The sequence below is a fragment of the Cetorhinus maximus genome, chromosome 21 (assembly GCF_964194155.1).
Source record: "Cetorhinus maximus chromosome 21, sCetMax3.hap1.1, whole genome shotgun sequence".
Classification (NCBI taxonomy): domain Eukaryota; kingdom Metazoa; phylum Chordata; class Chondrichthyes; order Lamniformes; family Cetorhinidae; genus Cetorhinus; species Cetorhinus maximus.
Window position 1 is genome coordinate 37,795,823 of NC_135899.1, and position 15,627 is coordinate 37,811,449.

The window sequence follows — 15,627 nt, forward strand, 5'->3', positions numbered from 1 at the left end:
AAATGTGTCTCTGCACCTCCCAGATAATTACACCTCACCTTCTCATATTCAGTAATGAGCCATCAACAAAAGTCAGCCTGTAAATCAGAAGGGAAATGCTTCCAATAAACACACTCAATATCCAACACACAGCTCCAGGCAAACAGTTCAGCACAAAGCACCGAGTAAACAGCTCTCTCAGCTGGATGTTCTCACACAGCATAAGGGGCATTTCCACAGCTGATTCCCCACAGGATAGTCAGGCTGCCTGAAGATTAGTGTGGATATTATGTGATGTAATTATTATAAATTCTGCTCCTTCACTCACCATCCCTTCACTTGGTTTTGAGCCCCTACAGGAAGTGAAGCAGCTGTGGAAGAGGAAGAGGAGAGAATGGGCTGGTGTGGCATGGCCTGATGCGCAGGGGGTGAGGAGAGGAGTCAAAAGAGCCAACCAAAATCCAACTGAGATCCTGATGACAGGTCATCTCGAGCTGAAATATTAACTGTTTCTCTCCACAGATACTGCCTGTCCTGCTGAGTATTTCCAAAATTTTTTGTTTTTATTCCAGTTTTAAAAGCACAGATACAGACCATTCAGCCCATCTGCTTTCTCACAGGGCTGGTGTCCAGTGAGTGGGACTGCTGTCTCTTGGCCCACTTTGCCTCTTCAGTTGTAGCCAGAGAATCTCCTGCAATGGTTAATCTTCCCACCCCCATCGCTCTGGAGTTCGACCAAGGGTCTATCTTCAGCCCCCACCTATTTCTCATCCACATGCTGCCCCTGTGTAAAACCATCTGATGACCTGATGTCAGGTTCACAGAGGGTCTCTTACAATCTGTCCCATTTTACCTTGAGTCAGAAAGAAATGCCCCTCACCACCAGACAAAACAGAAAACTAGTAGTAAAGGAATGGCAAGCAGACAGCTTCAAGAGGGAGAGAAATGATTTGAGGACCGGGTCATGGAGCAGAGCACCTTAGATCAAAATCTTAACTGGGGCAGGGGCTAAATGGAGGACAGGCCCTTCAGCACCAGTAAGGGAGATGGATTCAAAACTGGGAGAGTCAAACTTTTATACTTTTACTCCACAGTCTGGAGAAAACAGTCTCTCACCAGTCACAGAAAACCAATGTCAAATGTAGTCCCATGTTATCCATTTAACCAAGTTGATGGGGGGTGAAGGAGGGGGGATGGGGGGTAGAGGGTGTTAAACGGTTGCGATCCTGGTTCCCGCCGCCCGGGGCTGGGAATTTCAGGTGCGCACCTCCAATTCCAGCCCCGCCCACATGACAGCTGCTCGGGCTCGCGCTTTCTCAGATTTGAACACCCAAACACTGGGCGCCAACCGGCAACAAGTCCCATCATGATAAAAGCAAAAAACTGCGGATGCTGGAAATCCAAAACAAAAACAAAAACTCAAAAACAAAACTCAGCAGGTCTGACAGCATCTGCGGAGAGGAACACAGTTAACGTTTCGAGTCCGTATGACTCTTCAACAGAACTAAGGACAAAGAGAAAAGAAGTGAAATTTTAAGGGGGGTGGGATGTCCCATGTTCTCCATTTAACCATGATGGTGGGTGTCTGAGATGGGGGGGGGGGGTGTGGTTGAAGGATGGGGGGATTTGGGAAGGGGGTTTGGGGGTGAAGGAGGGAGAATGGGGGTGAAGGAGAGGGGATGGGGGAAAGGGTGGTTGGGGGGTGAAGGAGGGGGAATAGGGAAAGGGGGTTTGGGAATGAATGAGGGGAATAGGAGTGAATGAGGGGGATGGGGGTTGAAGGAGGGGGGAGCATGGGAGAGTGAAGGAGGCGGGATACAGCTTATCGAGTCTGCTCCGACATTCAATGAGACCATGGCTGATCGGAAAATCCTCAATTCCACTTTCCTGCCTTTCCCCCTTAACCCTTGATTACCTTACTAATTAAAAATCTGTTCACCTCAGCCTTGAATATACTTAACGACTCAGCCTCGACAGCCCTTGGCAGTAAAGAATTCCACAGATTCACTACCCTCTGAGAGAAGGAATTCCTCCTCATTTCTGTCTTAAATGGGCGACCCGTTACTCTGAGTTTATGTCCTCTGATCCTAGACTCTCCCACAAGGGGAAACAACCTATCAGCAACTACCCCGTCAAGCCCTCTAGGATTCTTACGTGTTTCATTAAGGTCACTTCTCATTCTTCTAAACTCCAATGAGTACAGGCCAACCTACTCAACCTCTCCTCATAAGAAAATCCCTCCATACCCGGGGTCAACCTAGTGAACCTTCTCTGGACTGCCTCCAATGCCAGTATATCTTTCCTTAGATAAGAGTACCAAAACTGTTCACAGTATTCTAGATGTGGTCCAACTATTGCCTTGTATAGTTTTAGCAAGACTTCCCTATACTCCATTCCCTTTGAAATAAAGACCAACATTCCATTTGCCTTCCCTATTACCTGCTGAACTTGTTTGCTAGCTTTTTGTGATTCATGCACGAGGACCCCCAAATCCCTCTGTGCTGCAGCTTTCTGCAGTCTTTCTCCATTTAAATAATATTCAGCTCCTCTATTCTTCCTGCCAAAGTGCAGAACCTCACATTTACCCACATTATATTTCTACCGATTTTTGTGTCATCCGCAAACTTGGTGATAGTGCATTTACTTCCTTCATCCAAGTCATTAATATATATTGTATACAATTGAGGCTCCAGCACTGACTCCTGTGGCACTCCACTAGTTACAGGTTGCCATTCTGAAAATGTCCCCCTTATCCCAAATCTCTGTCTTCTATTAGTTTGCCAATCCTCTATCCATGCTAATATACTACCCCAACACCGTGGGCTCTTATCTTACTAAAGTAACCTTATGTGCCGTATCTTATTGAAAGCCTTTTGGAAATCCAAATACATTACATCTACTGATTCCCCTTTATCTATTTTGCTTGTTATCTCCTCAAAGAATTCCAATAAATTTGTCAGTCATGATTTCCGCTTCATGAAGCCATGCTGACTCTGCTTGATTATATTATGTATTTCTAAAGGTTCTGCTATTACATCTGTTATAATAGACTCTAATATTTTCCCAATGACAGACGTTAAGCTAACTGGCCTATATTTACCTGCTTTTTGCCTCACTCCCTTTTTGAATAAGGGTGTTACATTGGCAGTTTTCCAATCCTCTGGGACTTTTCCAGGATCTAAGGATTCTTGGAACATGACTAGCAGTGCATTCTCTATCTCTGTAACTACTTCCTTTAGTATTCTAGGATGCAACCCATCAGGTCCAGGGGACTTATTGGCCTTTAGCCCCATTAGTTTCCATAGTACTTTTTCTCTAGTGATAGTTATTCTAATTATTCCTCCTCTTTTGCCCCTTGATTATTGAGCATTTTTGGAATGCTATTAATGTCTTCCACCGTGAAGATTGATGCAAAGTATTTATTCAACTCCTCTGCCATTTCCTGGTTCCCCATTATTTCCCCAGCCTTATTCTCTAAGGGGCCTATGTTCACATTGGCCTCTCTCTTCCTTTTTATGTATTTAAAAAAGCTCTTACTGTCCACTTTTATATTACTTGCTAATTTACCCTCAGAGTTCATTTTATCCCTTTCTTATTGGTCATCTTTGGTTGGTTTTTTAAAACTTTCCCAATCCTCTGTCACCACTAATCTTTGCCACATTGTATATTTTTTTCTTTCAATTTGTTACTATCCTTAACTTCCTTGGTTAACCATCGTTGGTTTATCCCATTCCTAGAATCCTTCTTCCTCACTGGGTTATATATCTTTGTTGTGAGTCATGAACTATTTTCTTAAACGTCTTCTATTGTTCATCAACCATCCTTTCTGCTAAACTACTTTCCCAGTCCACTCCAGCCAACTCTGTCCCCATTCCTTTGTAATTACCTTATTTAAGTTTAGCACAGTTGTTTCCAACCCAAGTTTCTCACTCTAGAACTGAATGCTAAATTCTACCATGTCATGGTCACTGTTTTCTAGGGGATCTTTTACTCTGAGATCATTTATTAAACCTGCCTCATTACCAGATCCAAAATAACCTGATCCCTGGTTTGATCCACAACATATTGTTCTTGGAAACTGTTCCAAATATACTGTATTAATTCTTACTTGTGGCTACCTCTGCTGATCTGAGTTTCCCAATCTACATGAAGATTAAAGTCACCCATGATTAATGTACATTATCTGATTTATTCTCTGTCCTAAAGTATAGCTACTGTTAGGGGGCCTATAGACTACTCCCACCAATGCCTTCTTCCTCTTGTTATTTCATGCCTCCACCCATATGGATTCTACATCTTCCGACCCAAAGTCATTTCTTGTTATCGTACTTATTCCATCTCATACTAACAAAGCTACCCCCCCAATCCTTTTCTTCCTGCCTGTCTTTTCGAAAAGTCACATACCCCTGAATATTTAGTTCCCAGTTTAGGTCTCCGTGTAATATGTGCCCTGCAAAGCTGCCATATCCTTTTGCTTTGTAAGCCTACGTATCCCCTTTCCAGAACCCTCACCCCACTCCTCTATTTAGTTTAAAGCCCTCTCTACACCCCAGTTATTCGATACACCAGGAGACTGGTCCCAGCCCGGTCCAAGTGAAGCCCATCCCACCGGAACAGCTCCCTTTTACCCCAGTACTGATGCCAGTGCCCCATGAACTGAAACCCATTCCTCCCACTCCAATCTCTGAGCCACGCATTTAACTCCTTGACTTGATTTACCTTATGCCAGTTTGCTCGTGGCTCAGGTAGTAATCCCGGGATTATTACCTTGGAGGTTCTGCTTTTAATTTGATTCCGAACTGTTCAAATTTTTTCAGCATAACCTCCCTCCTTTCGAGTCATATTAATGTTAGGGCTGAAGTCGTTAGGGTGAAGGAAGGGTAGATGAGGCTGTGAAGAAAAAGGGGGTGGGGGGTTGTAGAGGGGGTTAAACGGTTGCGATCCTGGTTCCCGTCGCCCGGGGCTGGGATTTACAGGTGCACACCTTCAATTGCAGCCCCGCCCATGTGACAGCCACTCGGGCTCGCGCTGTCTCAGATTCGAACTCCAGAACACTGGGCGCCAACCGCCGCTGCCCGCGTCAGAATTACAACTCCAATCAGGCACCGCGGACAGGGGCTCCCTGATTCCACACTGCTGCTCCTCAATGCGCAGGCGCGCTCCCACATGCAGCATGGGTAATGTAGTTCCGACTCGGTGTCGGTCCAGAGGTAAAAGCAAAAAACTGCGGATGCTGGAAATCCAAAACAAAAATAAAAATACCTGGAAAAACTCAGCAGGTCTGGCAGCATCTGCGGAGAGGAACACAGTTAACGTTTCAAGTCCATATGACTCGTCAACAGAGCCGCCCCCTCCTCTGGGATTAGCTCAGCAGAGTGATTGACATGTAAATTCTGGTGGGGTGGTCACTGTGATTCTTTCTGTCTCTGATTGGCTGTGAGAGACGTCAATCAGAGAGTCCAGCCACTCCGCCCATTCTGGTGATAAACAGAGTGAAACAGCCCCGCTGAAGTTCACAATCTCCCAGCCCGAGAGGCTCATGAAAGATAAACTGACAAGAAAATCCAGTTAGGGTTTTCTCTACTCTGTTAACCAAAGGTGAAACATAGGTGCACATTCTCTCCTTTTCCTGAGGTGTCAGCTGTGGCTCAGTTCATAGCACCCTCGCCTTTGAATCAGAGCGTTGTGGGTTCATGTCCCGCTCCCGGAAACCAAGAACTGTGATTGTACTCGAAAGAGTTGCAATCTGTGACTGTTGATAAGTCGAAAGAGTTTCTCTCCTTTTCCTGCTTAATCTCCTGTAGGGACTGAAAACCAAGTGAGAAGACGGTGATTGAAGGAACAGAATTTATAATAATTACATCACATAATATCCACACTAATGTTCGGGCAGTCTGACTATCCTGTGGGGAATCAGGTGTGGAAATGCCCCTTATGCTGTGTGAGAAGATCCAGCTGAGAGAGCTGTTTACTCGGTGCTTTGTGCTGAACTGTTTGATTGGAGCTGTGTGTTGGATATTGAGTGTGTTTATTGGAAGCATTTCCCTTCTGATTTACAGGCTGAGTTTTGTTGATGGGTCATTACTGAATATGAGAAGGTGAGGTGTAATTATCTGGGAGGTGCAGAGTGTCTGAGGATTCTTACTGATTTCCTATTGTTGAGTTGTGTGTGTGTGTGTTGGGAGCTGGTTATTATCCTGTGGACTGTGAATGGTCAGTTCTGTCTGTGTGTTGGGATTTTGATGTTTCCTGCCTTTTCAAATTCCTCCAAGACCTCCCACCACCTTCTATCTGGATTTTGGAGAGGGTACAGAAGAGATTGACTGGAATGGTTCCAGGATTGGGAGACATTTCTACCTGGCCTGTAATTACCTGGTTTATCCCTACTACCCTTCTTGAATAATGGTACCACATTCCCTGCCCTCTTCTCCTCTGGTGCCTCTCCTGTGGCCAGGGGGGTTTGAAAATTAGTGTCAGAGCCCCTGCAATCTCCTCCTTTGCCTCACATAGCAGCCTGGGATACACCTCATCTGGGCCTGGGGATTTATCTACTTTCATGCCTGCTAAAACTGCTAATGCCTCCTCCCTTTTAATGCTAATTTGTTCAAATATATCACAGTCCCCCTCCCTGATTTCTCCATAGTCCTTCTCCATTGTGAACACAGATGAAAAGTAATAATTTGAAACCTTACCTACGTCCTCTGGCTCCATGCACAGATTGCCACTTTGGTCCCTAATGGGCCCCACTCTTTCCCTGGTTATCCTTTTGCCCTTAATATATTTACAAAATACCCTGCGATTTTCCTTTATCTTGCCGACCAGTGTTTTTTCACGCCGCCTCTTCGCTCTCCTAATTACTTTTTTAAGTGCCCCCCTCCTACACTTTCTACACTCCTCTAGGGCTTCCGCTGTTTTCAGCCCTCTGTATCTACTATCAGCTTCCTTTTATTTCCCTTATCCAATCCTTTATATCCCTTGATATCCAAGGTTCCCTGGACTTGTTGGTCCTACCCTTCACCTTTATGGGAACATGTTTGCCCTCAACTCTCACTATTTTCTTTTTGAATGACTGACTCCCACTGGTCTGATGTAGACTTTCCTACAAGTAGCTGCTCCCAGTCCACTTTGGCCAGATCCTGCCTTATCATATTGAAATAGGCCTTCCCCCAATTCAGGAACTTTATTTCCGGTCCATCTTTGTCCTTTCCCATAACTACCTTAAATCTTACAGCGTTATGGTCACTATCCTTGTAATGCTCCTGCACTGACATTTCTGCCACTTGCCTGGCTTCATTCCTTAAGATTAGGTGCAGTACCGCCCCTTCTCTTGTAGGACTTTCTACGTGCTGGCTCAAAAAGCTCTCCTGGATGCACTTTAAGAATTCCACCCCCCTCTAAGCCTTTCCCACTAAAACTATCCCAGTTAATGTTGGGGAAGTTGAAATCCCCTACTATTATTACCGTATTATTTTTACGCTTCTCTGAGATTTGCTGACATATCTGCTCCTCTATCTCCCCCTGACTGTTTGGAGGCCTAACGTACTCTCCCAGCAAAGTGATTGCTCCCTTTTTATTTTTAAGTTCTACCCACCTGGCCTCATTTGAGGACCCTTCTGAGATACCATCCCACCTTACGGCACTAATTGACTCCTGACCAATAGTGCAATGCCACCTCCTCTTTTACACCACCGCCCGCCAACTCCCCCTCAACCCTCGTCATGTCTGAAGATTTGATACCCTGGATACCCTGCCAGTTCCGTCCTTCCCTCAACCATGTCTCTGTGATAGCAACAATATCATATTCCCATGTGCCAAGCAATAAAATAGGTGAAACCCAGCCTTGCATTATTCCCTTGTGCCTTAACAGCGCTATATTTGCTCTGACTTCCAGATTGACTTAGTTTCTCTTCTATATTTGGCTGTGCATCACCCCCTACTGTGCCTCCACTCTGTATCTCATCCCATTATTGTCGCTGGTAATCCAGAGACCCAGGATAAGGCTCTGGGGACCTGGGTTTGAATCCCGCCACGGCAGAGGGTGGAATTTGAATTCAGTAAAAATCTGGAATTAAAAGTCTAATGCCTAATGATGACCATGAAATCATTGTTGATTATTGTAAAAATCTGGTTCACTAATCCCCTTTAGGGAAGGAAATCTGTCGTCCTTACCTGGTTTGGCCTACATGTGATTCCAGACCCACAGCAATGTGGTTGACTCTCGAAATGCCCTCTGAAATGGCCTAGCGAGCCACTCAGTTGTGTCAAACAGCTACAAAGTCACAAAAAAGGAATGAAACCGGATGGACCACCTGGCATCCGGCATTGACCTAGGCACTGGAAACAATGACGGTAATCTCACCACTGTCGACGCTGCAGAATCCTCCTTAACATCTGGGGGCTAGTGCCAAAATTGGGAGAGCTGTCTCACAGGCTAGTCAAGCACCAGCCTGACATAGTCATCCTCATGGAATCATAACTTAGAGATAATATCCCAGACACCATCACCACTGGCAGGACAGACCCAGCAGAGGTGGCGGCACAGTGATATACAGTCAGGAGGGAGTTGCCCTGGGAGTCCTCAACATCGACTCTGTACCCCATGAAGTCTCATGGCATCAGGTTAAACATGGGCAAGGAAACCTCCTGCTGATTACCACGTACCGCCCTCCCTCAGCTGATGAATCAGTGCTCCTTCATGTTGAGCACCACTTGGACGAAGCACTTTTAAAAAAAAATCATTCACGGGATGTGGGCTTTGCTGGCTGGGCCAGCATTTATTGCCCATCCCTAGTTACCCTCGAGATGGTAGTGGTGTGCTGCCTTCTTGAACTGCTGCAGTCCATGTAGTGTAGGTACACCCACAGTGCTGTTAGGGAGGGAGTTCCAGGATTTTGACCCAGCAACAGTGAAGGAACGGTGATATATTTCCAAGTCAGGATTGTGAGTGACTTGAAGGGGAACTTCCAGGTGGTGGTGTTTCCATCTATCTACTGCCCTTGTCCTTCTAGATGGTTGTGGTCTTGGGTTTGCAATGTGCTGTCGAAGGAGCCTTGGTGAATTCCTACAGTGCATCTTGTAAATGGTACACATCGCTGCTACTGTGCTTCAGTGGTGGAGGGAGTGAATGTTTGTGGATGTGGTGCCGATCAAGGGGACTGCTTTGTCTTGGATAGTGTCAACCTTCTGGAGTGTTGTGGGAGCTGCACTCATCCAGGCAAGTGGGGAGTATTCCACCACAATCCTGACCTGTGCCTTGTACATGGTGGACAAGCTTTGGGGAGTAAGGAGGTGAGTTATTTGTTGCACAATTCCTAGCCTCTGACCTGTTCTTGTATCCACAGTATTTATATGGCTAGTCCAGTTCAGTTTCTGGTGAATGGTAGCCCCCAGGATGTTGATAGTGGAGTCAGTGATGGTAATGGTATTGAACATCAAGGGGCGACGGCTGGATTCTCTCTTGATGGAGATGGTCATTGCCTGACACTTGTGTGGCATGAATGTTACTTGTCACGTGTCAGCCCAAGCCCCTGGATATTGTTCAGGTCTTATTGCATTTGGATATAGAGCACTTTAATATAGCCAAACATCCCAAAGTATTTCATAGAAACAGAATCAGAGAAAAATTAACACTGAGACAAAGGAGGAGATATTAGGAAAGGATGACCAAAAACATGGTTAAGGAGGTGGGATTTAAGGAGGGTCCTAAGGAATGGAGGGAGATAAAGATGCAGAGAGGTTTAAGGAGGGAATTCTAAAGACCTCTGAACACCCAATGTGCATCTGTTACAAGCACTGAAGTACCTTCTCTTTCACCGTGACATGTGCAGCACCTTCTTCCTTGGTAAAGATAGATGCAAAGTCTCAATTTAATGCCTCAGTCTTGCCCCTGTCTCCATGCAGAAATCCCCTTTTTGGTCTTTAATCAGCCCAGTCCTTCTTTTACCACCCTTTTAAATGCCTGTTGAAGGCTTTTGGATTCCCTTTTACGTTAGCTTCCAGATCTCAGGAGTGGGTATGAGGTAGAATCGGATCCTGCTTTAGATGGTGATTTTCAAATGGTTTGTTATTTTGGTTGATTCAAAGTTTGGTGTAAGTTGACTATTGTGATGTTGTTTGTCTAATGTTTTACCAATCTTCTGTTTCGATTCATAACTCACAATAAATTCACTTGTTTAGCCTCACCCAAACTACCTGTAATTATCTGGGAGGTGCAGAGTGTCTGAGGATTCATACTGATTTCCTATTGTTGAGTTCTGTGTGTGTTGGGAGCTGGTTATTATCCTGTGGACTGTGAATAGTCAGTTCTGTCTGTGTGTTGGGATTTTGATGTTTCCTGTCTTTTCAAATCTCTCCAAGACCTCCCACCGCCCTATCTCTGTAACCTTCTCAGAAAAGAAAATAAACAGCCTCTAACTGAGGAGTCAGCCCCTTCAGCAAAGGAGGAGAGGGAGCTGGAGGAAATCATGTTTCCTTTTCCGTACTGCACCAGAGAATACAGAGAGGATAGACACCACAGATAGATCCTGAGCATCACCCAAGGATCAACTGCACAACTGTGGGAAGACATCCAGTCCCTTCACAGCATTGCTCAACACAGAGAATGTTGGGCAGTGAAACCATCATCTGGAAATCGGTTGGGTCAGGGGAGCTTTGACATTTCATCAGATCTGAAACTGGTCAGTGGTGTGGAACCTTCCATCAGAACCAACCTTTCTGAACGTTTGGCTGTGGGTGATCGGTCAGGGTGAGGCCGGGAAGAAGTGTGAGAGGGCTGCAAGTGTGGCGAGAGCTTCAATCATTCATCGAGCCTCATGAACCACCGACTCATTCCTACAGTTGCGAGGTTGTTCAGTTGTGAGAAGAGGTGCAAGCTCCACTCACAGGAGAGACCAGTGACGTCCTGCCTCAGCTCATCCACTGCTGAAACCCTCATCTGTACTTTTGTAAGCTCCAGACTCAACGATTCCAAAGCTCTCCTGGCTGCTCTCACATCTTGCACTGTAAACTTGAACTCCTCCAAAACTCCGCTGCCCATGTCCTAATTGACACCAAGACCCATTCCCCAATCACTCCTGCGCTCACTGATCTACATTGGCTCCTGGTCAAGCAACACCTCGATTTTAAAATTCTCGTCCTTGTTTTCAAATCCCTCCACGCCCTTGCCCCTCCCTATCTCTGTAATCTCCAGAGCAATTCAGCTGCCATACCTGGAGACACATTTATTAAAATGTCTTTCAATGCCCCTTTAAAGATTTTACCTGAAGGCCTTGGCCTTTCCCAAAAGCCTGGGCTTGGATTTGATAGTTTTGCCTAGTACTGTGGCTGATAGCTGAATTTGGGATGTGCAGTCTGAGCGAGTGCAGTGTATCTAATTTCCCTGGATAAACCAGAACCCTTCAATCAGCTACACTGAAGCAATATTTTCCTTAGCTTCTAGCACTTCCCGCCCAGTGTGTTTTGTTCAAATAATTTGGGAAAACAGGGGAAGAAATTAAAAAAAAAAACATTCTAAAAAACACTGTGTTTAATATAAAAAACTTATATTCCCTGGGTAAAACTGGCCTTCACTAGCACAACACAAGCTCAGAGTGAATTGATAGCCCATTTTACACTCCACCCGACTGTCTTTTCCATTGCCCTGACGGTGCCTGGGAAGATGGGAGGCTGGGCAGAGGAAAGAAAGTAGCCACATTGTCTGCTCCTGGGGCTAGAAGTGACAGAGATAGGGAGGGGTGAGGCCATGAAACAATTTGCACTTGAGCATAAAAGTATGAGGGGCATAGATAGGGTAGACAGGAAGGAACTTTTCCCCTTGGTGGAGGGATCAATAACCAGGGGGCATAGATTTAAGGTAAGGGGCAGGAGGTTTAGAGGGGATGTGAAGAAGAATTTTGTCACCCAGAGGGTGGTGGGGATCTGGAACTCACTACCTGAAAGGATGGTAGAGGTAAATATCGTCATAACATTTATGAAGTATTTGGATGTGCACTTGCGATGCCATGGCATACAAGGCTATGGGCCTAGTGCTGGAAAATAGCATTAGAATAGTTAGGTACTTGTTTGACCGGCGCAGACTCGATGGACTGAAGGGACCTTTTCTGTGCTGTCAACCTCTATGACTCTCTGAGAATTTTAAATTGGAGGCACTGGGAGACTGGGAACCAGTGTAGGTCAGCGAGCATAGGGGTGGTAGGTGTGAGAGTTAGGATAGAGGCCGCAGAGTTTTAGCTGACCTGAAGTTTATGGAGGGTGGAAGATGGGAAGCTGGACAGGAGAATTGGAATGGTCTAGTCTAGACTAGAAGCAACAACAGCATGGATGAGGATTTCAACAGCAGATGGAGGAATGTTGGCGGAGGTATTGGAAATGGGTGATGTCACAGAGGGGGAAGTGGGAACTAGGAGCAGGAGTAGGCCATTTGGCCTTTCGAGCCTGCTACGCCATTCAATATGATCATGGCTGATCCTATATCTCAATGCCTTATTCCCGCTTTCTTGCCATACCACAGATGATGCCTATGATAGTTGAGCAGCCTGTAGAAGTGTTTTAAACAGAGGTGTTACAGAATGAGCATTCTGGATTGTTTCCTGATTATGTGATAATGAGATCAAAAGCTCACAGGGAAGAACAAGAAAAACAAGAAGGGCAGGCAGTTCAAAGGGAAGAAGAAGGTGTTGAAATCCAATTCGCTGGCACTGTGTTTGATAACATTGTTCAGGAGGAAAGGGTACAGGACAGTTCAGTTGAAGGAGGCTAGTGGAATTACAGAAAAAATGATTTGCAATTAAAGCAGTTATATCAGAAAGCTGACTCAGAAACAGAAGCAAAATGTATTCCAGTATGTTGTTACCTTCAGGGAGATATTTTAATGAGAAAATGGAGACCGGATCATGTCTCAGCAAGTGAAAGCTGGAGGGAGGTGCATCAGATTGTTATCCCATTAGGGTATAGAAATTAAATTCTGAGGATTGCTCATGAAATTCCAATGGGGGACATTTAGGAATTAGGAAAACACAGGAAAAGATATAGATTTTTTTTTGGCCAGGATTGCTTTTGATTGTAGTCAAATTCTGTAGAACCTGTCATACATGTCAAGTAGCAGGAAAACCACAAGCAGTGATTAAGACAGCGCCTTTAATCCCAATACCAACATTTGAAGAACCTTTTACCAGGGTCATGATTGATTGTGTAGGACCCCTCCCTAAGATGAAAAGTGATAATCAGTATTTCCTGACAATAATGGATGTGCCTACCAGGTTTCCTGAAGTGATACCTTTAAGGAATGTTACAACTAAGAAGATTATGGAGGAGTTAATTAAATTTTTCACAAGGTATGGTTTTCCTAAGGAAATACAATCAAATCAGGGGTCCGATTTCATGTCACAGCTGTTTAAGGAAGTATTGAACAGTTTGGGGATAAAAAGTTTAAGTCAACAGCTTATCATCCAGAGTCACAAGGAGATTTGGAAAGATGGCATCAAACTTTAAAAACTATGATGAGAGCATACTGTCAGGATTATCCACAGGGTTAGGATACAGGGATTCAATTTTTGTTATTTGCTATCAGACACGCTCCTAATGCATCGACTGGTTTTAGCCCTTTTAAACTAGTTTATGATCATGAGGTAGGGGAACCACTGAAATTAATTCATGAGAAATTGATGGGTCAAGATTCAGAAACTATTTTCTTGGATTACGTATCAAATTTCAGGGAAAGATTGAACAGAGCATGCGAGTTGGCTAGGGAACATTTAAAGATATCACAGCAAGTGATGAAAATGAAGGCAGGTAAGAAAGCTAAAACTCGCAGTTTTGTTTCTGGAGAGAACGTATTAGATTTGTTACCAGTACTGGGTGATTCATTAAATGCAAAATTTAGTGGGCCTTACAGGATTGAAAAGAAATTGAATGAAGTAAATTATTTAATACATACTCCAGATAGAAGAAAGAAACAGAGGGTGTGTCATGTAAATATGCTTAAAAAGTACTTTGACAAGGAAGAGGAACAAAAAGAGGCATTAGTGATGGTGGATGATGAGAAAGAGGTAGAAGTGCAGGACTGTGAAATTGATTTTCCTTTAATCAAATTGGATAATGAGGGGGTGCTTGAAAATTTAAATGAAATATTGAGTTACCTTCCAAACAAGTATCAAAGTGATTTGGAAAAACTATTGCAGTCACATAAACCTATTTGTGGAAATAAGTTGGGGAAGACAGATTTAGCTACACATGATGCCTCTGTACAAGTTACATCTTCAAGAAGGCAACATCCTTATAGATTAAATCCGATAAAGCTATCACAAGTATAAAAATAAATTTATTTCATGCTTCAAAATGATATCATTGAGTCTGGTTGCAGTAACCGGAGTTTGCCTGTTTTACTGGTACCAAAACCGGATGGAACACAGACTGTGTGTGGACTATTGAAAAGTGAATGCGGTGACAAAAGTGGATTCATATCCTTTACCATGGTTGGAAGATTGCTTTGAGAAAGTGGGACAATCAAAATTTATCACAAAGATTGACTTGCTAAAAGGCAGGTACCGTTGTCAGAGAGAGCAAAGGAGATATCAGCTTTTGTAATGCCAAGTGGACTATATCAGTTTAAAGTCATGCCATTTGGTATGAAGAATGCACCTGTGACATTTCAAAGACTGACAAACAAAGTAATTGCAGGTCTAAGCAATTGTGCTGTTTACATTGATGATCTAATAGTTTTCAGCCAGACGTGGGAGGAGCATTTACAGTATCTGGGAGAATTATTTACTCGACTACGAGAAGCTAGTTTGGTGATGAGTTGGGTTAAAGTGAATTTGCAAAAGCACCATACCATTGGACATAATAAGGTGGCTCCGAGAGATGCAAAAGTCAAGGCTATCATGAATTTTCCCGTGCCTACAGCAAAATGAGAGCTTTTGGGCATGAACGGGTTTTACTGGAAATTTGTACCAAATTTTAGCCGAGTGATTGCTCCACTGACTGAACTACTGAAAGAGAACAATAAGTTTCAATGGACACTGGAGTGTCAGAAGTCATTTGATAGTTTGAAAACTGTATTTACTGCGACACCAGTTTTGGCAGTACCCAATTATGCCAAGCAATTTAAGTTGGCCATTGACATAAGCGATATAGGCATTGAGGCTGTACTGTTACAAGAAGATGACACTGAAATTGAAAAACCAATGGGGTATTTTTAACAGACGCTAAATGTACAACAGAGAAGGTATTCAACAATCAAAAAAGAGACTTTGGGTTTGGTGTTAGCATTGCAGCATTTTGAAATTTATGTTGCAAACAATTAACCAGAAGGAATTGTTTATACAGACCATAATTCTATGAAGTTTTTGGACAAATGTCGAGACAAAAGTGCAAGACTTTTCAGATGGAGTCTGTTATTACAACCACTTAATCTACGGATTATACACTTTGCCGGTAGAGAGAAATTGTTTGCAGATGCATTATTAAGAGTTCGAAGCTTAAAGGAAATTTGGACATTTTTTAAAACCTGAACACTGGTCTGGAGTGATTTCTGTTGATACCAAGGACTTGTAAAAAATTCTTTCAAGTTGTCAACAGTCACAGATTGCAACTTTTTTGAGTACAATCACAGTTCTTGGTTTCCAGGAGTGGGACATGAACCCACAACCC

General features: G+C 44.0%; 2 protein-coding genes and 1 pseudogene across 3 annotated transcripts in view; 1 reads left to right on the forward strand and 2 right to left on the reverse strand.

Annotated features, from left to right (window-relative positions):
- LOC144695247 (uncharacterized) overlaps positions 1 to 15,627 on the reverse strand; it is a 486,191-nt gene that overhangs the window by 100,904 nt on the left and 369,660 nt on the right. The gene's annotated exons all lie outside the window — the stretch shown is intronic.
- LOC144695203 (uncharacterized) overlaps positions 1 to 15,627 on the reverse strand; it is a 341,679-nt gene that overhangs the window by 5,808 nt on the left and 320,244 nt on the right. The gene's annotated exons all lie outside the window — the stretch shown is intronic.
- Positions 5,543 to 15,627, forward strand: part of LOC144695173 (uncharacterized) — a 29,629-nt pseudogene continuing 19,544 nt past the window's right edge.